Here is an 8,526-nt window from a genome sequence, read left to right on the forward strand (position 1 = left end):
CTTTCTTCCTGCCTCCTCCCTGCCAGAGAACTCAAGCAAGAATAATTTACTTTGGGGGCCGGCCCCACGGCATAGCGGCTAAGAGCACGCACCCTGCTGCTGGTGGCCCGGATTCGGATCCTGGGAGCGCGCCGATGCACTGCTTGTCAGGCCATGCTGTGGCGGCGTCCCACATAAAGTGGAAGAAGATAGGCACGGATGTTAGCCCAGGGCCACTCTTCCTCAGCAAAAAAAAAAAAAAAAAAAAAAGAGGAGGATTGGCATGGATGTTAGCTCAGGCCTGATCTTCCTCACAAAAACAAAAACGAAGAATTTACTTCGGATGGCACCCTGCAAGAATGCCCGACTATGTTGATTTTTTGGTAAAGAGCTGGAGAGAAGAATGCTGGGTAGGAAGGTTGGCTTAAAAAGAATGAGTATAGATGCTTTTCTCTGTAAAGAGCTGGACATGGTTTTCTGACTTCTCATTAATCTGGGCCATTTTGGGGACCTCCAGGGCCATGAAACCTTGCTTCCTTTTCTGGAAAGGGATAAAAAAGATCTTTTCTATGAAATCTCAGGAGCCTTTTTGCTGTGTGGGAGTGTCTTGCTCGATAATCCCTTCTGATGCTTAGTTAAGGGTTAGAATTTGTGGATGACTCCCCTCTAGAAGAATGCTGGGCAGAGGAGTATCTAAGATGACTTTGCTTTTGGCCTGGAAGTACTTTAAAGTGCAATTGGCAATTCAAAGCCTTGCCCACATGATTTCTCTGACTAAAGTCTTGTAAAAAGTCTTAGAAACTTTAAGAAAATTATCAGAAACTATTTGAAGAGGCCAACTCCCTCACCCCCCGGGGAGTCCTCACAGTGGTTGTTGGGACCCTGGAGCCTTCCAAGTACACATTTTATTGAAATAAATAGGCTGAGGAGCTCTCAGGACGATGGATGCTTTAGCCCCTCTGGTAGGCTAGATCGAAGAACATGTGTAACTCCTAGGCATAAAGAATTCCATTAAATTCACATCAATTCAGCAGGTTTATCAAAACCTTTCTACTGTATTTGATAAACCCTTAAGTTTCGGTGTTTTAGCACACTTGAAGTTTATTTCTCATGTGAAGTCCAGGGTTGAAGGAGGCTCTCCCTGACCTCGCCCTGTGTGTCAACACCCAGCTGAGGGAACGAGGAAGAGAGAGTGGGAAGATCCCTTAGGAGGACGCCATTGGCCAGTCCTGTTGCCCACTCTTGGTGGCCCAGACTCACTTGCATGGCTCCGGCTAGCTGCAAGGGGCCCGGGAGATGAAGTCTGGTTGGGCAGATGCTTCCCAGCAAAAACAGCTCTTCTTTCTGAAGGAGAGCACGGCTCTTTGGGAGCTGTCTCTAGCTATCTCTGCCCCTCACCTACTGTATGCATGGCACGGTGCTCCCTGGGGCCTGACAGAGTAGGTGAGGAGGATGCTGTCTTCCCTTCCTCCCTCTCCCTCACCATTCCCTGTGCACCTTTCCCTTCTCTTACCATTCTCTTCCGTCCTTCCTCCCCTCCAACACACGTGACACACACACATACATCCCTACCTCTTTTCCTTTACTCTTTCATGGAAAATCTGCACTACAGGAACCTTTCATATAGAAGTTAGTCTGAAAGTACGGGCTGAAAGGAAATCAACATACATTCCCCTCCCCCAAACCAGGCTGGGAGCCTAAAGGATATTGGTTTAGGCCTAGTGCTGTTGTCCCCAAATGTAGTTGTCGTCAGTCACTGCCTTGCCTAGGGACTCAAGGGGACTCTCTGCTGCTGCACCAAGTATGCACTCCTTTGCCTTTTGCTTTAGACCCCTTGTAATATGGCCCCTACTCCCCAGTCCAAGCTTATCCCTCCATGTTTCTTTGTTCCAAGTCCTGCCCGCTGTGGAGTATTTATTCACTGTCCTGCTCTACCTCTGCACTAGGTGTTCTTGAAGGCCCTTCCAATCTCCACCTGCAGGATGAAGCCTCCTGACAACTCTTGCCCTGATTGGAACTTCCACTTGCTAGCGGTGGTCTTGCAGTTTAACACATTTCCCCCTCCTTGTTTTATGCCTGTTTCAGTGTCCTTGGTTAGGTTATATGCTCCTTAGGCAGAAAGAACAAGCCTGACAGAGACAGCTCCTGCTTCTCACTGCTCAGTGTTCTGCTGTTGTCCTAGCTTGTCTTTTACGATCGTGCATTTTAGTTGCACATTTCCCAGCTTCCTCACTGCAGAAAGCTGAATATTGACGTATGTAGTGTCCTATTTAGGCAAGAATGCCATCTGGCTGTGGAGACCAGGACCTGCAGGCTTAGAGGGGAAGTTTCCTGGCTGAGACAGTGAGGGGCTGGTGGTGAGTCCTTTTCCCCTTGTTAGTGTCTTTCCTGATAGAACGCCAGCATCCATCCCAGCTACAGCTGGGGACTCCTGCTTCTCCTCTTGTCCCCAGAGTGCCTAACAATTGATACAGAATTGCTGGTTACTTATTTAAAATTAAAAACAGCTGCTATTTTTTTAAATAAAAACTGCTAACGTTGATTTGGTGTCCATCACTGACCAGGGGTTTACTTACTGTGTGTTCACATATGTCATCTCAATGAAAACTCTCCAAACTCAGTGCCACAGCTGTGGTCATCTGCAGGGTTCTAAGGAGGTGGAAATTACAGGGATCCTATGCTTTTTTTCTATTGTTCTATTTACTTAACTGATTTTCTATAAAAATCACTGATGTTTCAATACTGGAACCCTTGCAAGTGGGGGTCAAGGCATTGGGAAAGAAAGACATTTGATAGACCCGAGTTTTAATGTTGAATCTGTAATTGACTTCCTTGAAGCCACCAACCTTCTGGAGCATCAGTCTTCCCCTCTCCCAACCCCTATCTGTGCAAATCAAATCAAATATGCAGAAGAGTTGTAAAAGAAAGGCTTTCACTTCTCTGGAGTAATATCTTTTGCTAGAAGCTTTTTGTTTGTTTTTAATAAATACGTTCCAAGGACGAGGAGGAACCGAATTTGAAATCCATTTGTCTGCAAAGCACTTGACTCAAGTTTCTTCCAGGGTTTTGCTGTCTTCTACATAAGTGTGCATTGATGCTGAGCCTTCTAAACCCACCTGGAAATTCATATTACACACAGTGTGCTTCCATGGCTCTGCCTCATGGGCCAGCCGCAGAGTTTGGGGTGATGGCAGTGAATGAGAGGTCCCAGTAGCAGCAGGAAATGCCCACAGCCCGCGTCAGCCCCAGAGATTCACTCCTCCCGCCCCGATGTTGCAATGGACACCCAGAAGGCCACCGGGCCTGTCTTCCTCTGACTCCTGGAAGGGCCCACAAGAGAGATTACTAATATTTGCATAATGATCTACAGTTTACACAGCATTTCTTAAACATGGCTAAGCATTCAGTCTTTGCAATAACCCGGTGAGGTGGGAGTGTTATATCACCCATTTCACATCTGAGGAGTTGGAAGGTCAGATGTCAAATAACACACCAAAGGTCTCCCAGGAAGTAGCCAAACCCATTCTCAGACCAGCTCCTTGGGCTCAGGTCCTGCCCTGCTCAGGACACTGCGGTGCGGCCCACTGCATCTGTTCAGGGCTGGCGCCCTGCACCAGACCATGATTCCCTGAACGTGCTCCCTTCCCAGCCTCCAGGCCCTGGCTCATGCCATCCCTCTGCCTGGAAAGTTCCATCTCCTTCCACCATCTCTGACTGCAGAAGCCCAGCTTCCAGGTCCAGCTTCAGTGTCAAATTGTCCACAAAGTTTTCCCAGATTGCTCCTGGACTCTTCCCCCGTGTTTCCACGACCTTTCCTGTACTTTTAAGAAAATAACATTTGCCACAATCTCCTGAGTGTTCTAGTTCTACATTTATGTCAGCCTCATGGTCTGGAGAGGGCAGGCCCAGTGTCTAGAAGAATGCCTTATATACATCAAGTTCTCAATAAAAATACTTCTCCAACTGAATTCTTATTATGGACTTATCACCAGTTCTTATTAGGTAACGTTGGTTGGCAATTTCTGTGTGCCAAGTACTGTCTGAAGGCTTTGTACATCTTTCTAGTCCTCACCACCAGCCTGTGAGGTGGGTCCCATCACTGTCCATGTCTTAGAGATGAGAAAACTGGAGTCGAGGAGGTTAAGTGACTTGTCTAGAGTCATGCAGCTGGTAAGGGGTAGAGCTGGATTTGAACCACTTTCCTCATTGCCTATAAGGCGGGGCCAAATCCTTGAGCCCTAAGAGCTGTATATTTATTTCCTTCCAAAAGAAAGACCCCTGTGCGAGGCCAGAGAGCAGCTTAGAGCATGCGATTGAAGAGCAGGCTGAGTCCCACTCCGTCGCCCTCCGCACTTTCCCCGTGCTCCCTGCACAAGAAATCTGGAAGACATGATTTCCTGCAATATCTAATGCTTATGAAGATGTCAGGGACTTACAGCATGAATTAATAACACACTCCACGCGTTTAATAAAAACCAAACATCACTTTTTATGTTTGTGGTTTGGGTGCGACGGGAATGGTGTGGTAGATTCTCCAGGCAGGGGCGCTTCTGTCTCGAGTGGGCCGTGGATGAGACGTTTTAAGCTGTTCTAAAGAGGGGAACAGGAAACTTGTGCTCTGTGCTGCTCAGGCCACCTTGGCCTGAAATACATGACAATAATAGTAAAGTAATATTTCAACAGCAAACACTTATGAAGTACTTGCTATGTATCAAAGCTCTTCTAAAGATTTTACATATGTTGACTCATTTAATCCTCAAAACAACCCTGCGGTGGATATTGCTGCCACCCTCACTCCACAGAACCAGGAACAGGTGACAGGGGCTCCCTCTTACCAGATGTCTACTACATGCCGGATGTTGCACTAAGAAAATACCTTGTAATATCTCCTCTAATCCTGATGTGACCTAGTGATTTATATATTACTATCCTTTTACCTCTGAGGAGACTGAAGTTTGGAGAGGAACAAGTCCAAAGTGGAACAGCTTGTGTGTGTGGAGCTGGGGCTCTGCGGCCAGGTCTGTGTCATGTGAGGCCTCCTCAGACCCCGGACACAACACAAATGGCAGATGCTTGCAGGACTCTGTGCAAACCCTGGGAGGAGAAGGTGACCGCAAATAGGATTCAAATGTCACCTGAACGGTCTTTCCCAAGTTCCTTCTGTCTCTCTCGTTGGCTGTGTAGTCCCCACCTCTCATATTGGGGGTAGGACCCCTCACTTTCTACCATCTCAGAACTTCCTCAAAGTGAAAATGATAAATTAACAAGCTTGCCATTTATAGAATGTCAGGCACACGTAGAAAGCTTAATGCACGGTGTTTCTAATTCTAGCAGCAACCCTGCCAAGTGCATGTTGTTAACCACCCAGTTTTACTGACAGGGAAACTGAGGTGCAGAGTTAAAGTAACTGGCTCAGAGCCACTCCACCAGGAGGTGGCACAGCTGGCAGTGAGCAGGGTGCTGCGTCTCAGGCTACAGCTTCTCCTGTGGAAGAGGGATCTGCAGTCCCTGGACCCTGCGGGGAGTTTCTGTTTGGTCCCAGACTCATCTGTGTATGAAATGCATTGCCTCACTTGTTTCTCCATTGCCCAGGGTGGAGTATAAGCGTCTGTGGCAGCACAGGCCCTTCGTGCCTGTCTCTGTAGCAGGTCATCTCCCTTAGGTAAAGCTGAATGCAGGGGCTGCAAGGGTGGACGACCCCCTCTTCCTGAAGTGAGAACACTTTCCAGTGATTAAGAAGGTGGTGGAGGGGATGTCTTTGCATCAGTTCTCTGACCTTTCTGATGCTGTAGCAGTGCTTAGGAAATCGGGGGGCATGCTAGGAGGCTGGACTGTCCTTGGCGTGACAGTGCTGAGTTACTGTTGTCAACAACATTGGAAGGGAGGAATGCAGGGCGAGATGGGGCAGGGCAATGACCCAAGGCCCTACTGAGTGCTGGGGGCCGTTCCTCTTCTGTGGTAGGGATGTACCAGGCTGGGAGTGCCTCCAAACATGGAAACGCTGAGGTGTTTTCCCCAGAGACGCTGCCCATGAGGGGAAATGATGCGGCCTTCTTTACAAAAGTGGCTGAGGCCCAGGGCTTCACCGGAGGGGCAGGGTGGGTCACTCTGAGTGGAGCCCAGCCCCAGAGCCTCAGGGCTTGGGCAGGACCCACAGGCACGCGGAGGCTCTCTGTAAGCAGGGAAATCTTACTGCCAACAAAATCTTACGAGGAGGCAGTATATGAAATAGAAAAAAAGACCACCCTTTAGTGTATAAATTATTTTACAGGGTTAAATTTATTAAACTAACTAATTGTAACGTAGTCAATAAGAACAGTGAGTATTTTCCAACAGATACAGACGTTCTAAATGGGAGGTGTGGGTGGCGTTTGCTGCCAATGTCTCACTTATCTATGTTTTTTGGTGGCACATTATTGAGAAAAATCTGGATTCATACAGATACGGTTGATACAGATCAACTATTATAAATTCCAAAAGTTTAAATCATCTCGCTTTGCAATTTCAGAATACCTTAAAATGAGGGAGACAGGGTATTTGCTTTGGGGTCTGCATTAAATCCACTAACCCAGCAGGTGGAGTTAACACTGGGTGATTTCCAATGATTTGCATGTTGGCTGTTATATCTTTGAATGTATTTTCTTAATTTTTGGCTTTAGAAATAGTTAAGAAGTTATACTTAGACAGTGAAGGTGAACCCTTGTAGAACCTTTGACACCAGCCCGGGCAGACCTGAGTGTTCTGAGAAGCATGTGTGGGGACACACGGCCCCGGCAAGGCAGAGATGTCCCTTAGCTGTTCATTACCAACCACTTGCAGATGTCAGAACATTTGCCAGTGAACCCATGGCTGGGCCTCACTGTAACCTGGTGGTTAAGATCATGGGTCTTGTTGTCAGACAGACCTGGGTCTCGATATGAACTCTGCCACTTTCTAGTGCCTGTGGATCATTGTTTCTCCGTCCTCTGCTTCCTCATCTGTAGAACGGAAATGGTACCACCTAACCAAGGTGATTCTTGTGAGGATTAGACGAGATGATGGCTTTAAAGCTCTTAGCCCAGGTTTTGGCATTTAGAAAGTGCTTACTAAGGGGGAATGAGAACAACTATTTTGGGGGGCTGCCATGGGCTTGAGGACTGTGTACACCGCTGGGTGCTGTATGGATTCAAGGATGACGGGGATCATTTGGGGCTCTCCTGAATCCAGCTCCCATGTCCCTCAAGCTCCAGGTTCATATGCACAGCTTATACGGGATTTGGGTGTCTAGTAGCAGCTCAAACTCAGGAACAAACGGAATTCGTGGCCCCCTGGCCCTCCCAACCCTGTATACCCCCAGACTATCTGATTCTCCTGGTTGATGACCTTAAAATAATATCCACTTCTCTTACCAGGGCCTATGACCTGGGACTCAAAGTGAAATCCACCTACCAGCAGCCCGGGCATCTCTCCTGGAGCTTGTCAGAAATGCAGACACTCTTGCCCCTAGAGCCAGCAGCTGCACTTTAGGAAGACCCCTGGCAATTCCCTTGCACATGGAGTTTGTGATGCACTGAGCCCACCTCCCGCTCTGACCTCCTTGGGGGTCACTCTGCTCCAGGCCTAGGAGTCCTAGCATTATGAATGCCTGGACCAGTGGCTCTCCATTCTGGGTTCCCTTCCGTGAGTGAAGGGTGGTATCTGAGTCTGCTAAATGTCTGGCTGCTCTGATGGTTGATTTAGGACCCTTAAGAGGTGGTCCTGGGCTCAGGTCTGGGTGGACATGCCTCCTATTCCAGTTGACTCTTTCCACGTGACCCTTCAGACTTATGCGTAGGACTCCTCCCATAGACAACCACTGAGGGCCCCTAGGCCTCTCACTCTTGGCTCACTTTGGGGCCTTGGTCCACCCTGAACCGTGTGTCTGATGTGAGTATGGACAGACAGACATACGTTTATGCTGTGTTTTGGTGTTTGATGGTGGCCAGAATGGGATTTCTAGGTCACTAGTGGGTCAGCAATATCAATCCCAGAGGCCATGGGAAAGCAGTTTGGATATGTGAAGAGCTGCCTGGCGGTCCCGGGGGCAGCAGGGAGACAGCATCATTGCTGCTGTTTTCTTTCTCCCCGGAGTGGGGAGTGACCTTCCTTCTGTCCTGGCCCAGGGACTTGCTGCTACTAAAACAGACTGGGGTCACTCACCTCCACAGAGAACAGTGATGAACGTTTCTGAGAAAGTTGTACCAACCAGAGAAACAAAAACCAATGGGGGTCAGCAGAGCCCCTCCTCTCACCCCGTGCCCACTAACGAGGACTTGATTAGGGATTTTGGCCCCTGTGGCAGCTTGTCCCTTAATCAGTGGCCTGGAGCTCTGAATTGTAGGATCTCACAGGCAGAAGAGATCTTACAGACCCACACCCTTGATGCAGTGGCAGCTCCCGGCAGGGGGAGAGTCACCCCAGAGAGCTCCCTCCTGAAGCGTTTGAGGCATGACAGGGGGTGACCACACTGACAGACCCAAGGAGTGGCAGGCCGAGGCCTGCTCCTACAGGCCCTATGTGAACCTCTGC

Source organism: Ceratotherium simum, chromosome 10, assembly GCF_057802395.1.
Source record: "Ceratotherium simum simum isolate JZ-2026a chromosome 10, ASM5780239v1, whole genome shotgun sequence".
NCBI lineage: Eukaryota > Metazoa > Chordata > Mammalia > Perissodactyla > Rhinocerotidae > Ceratotherium > Ceratotherium simum.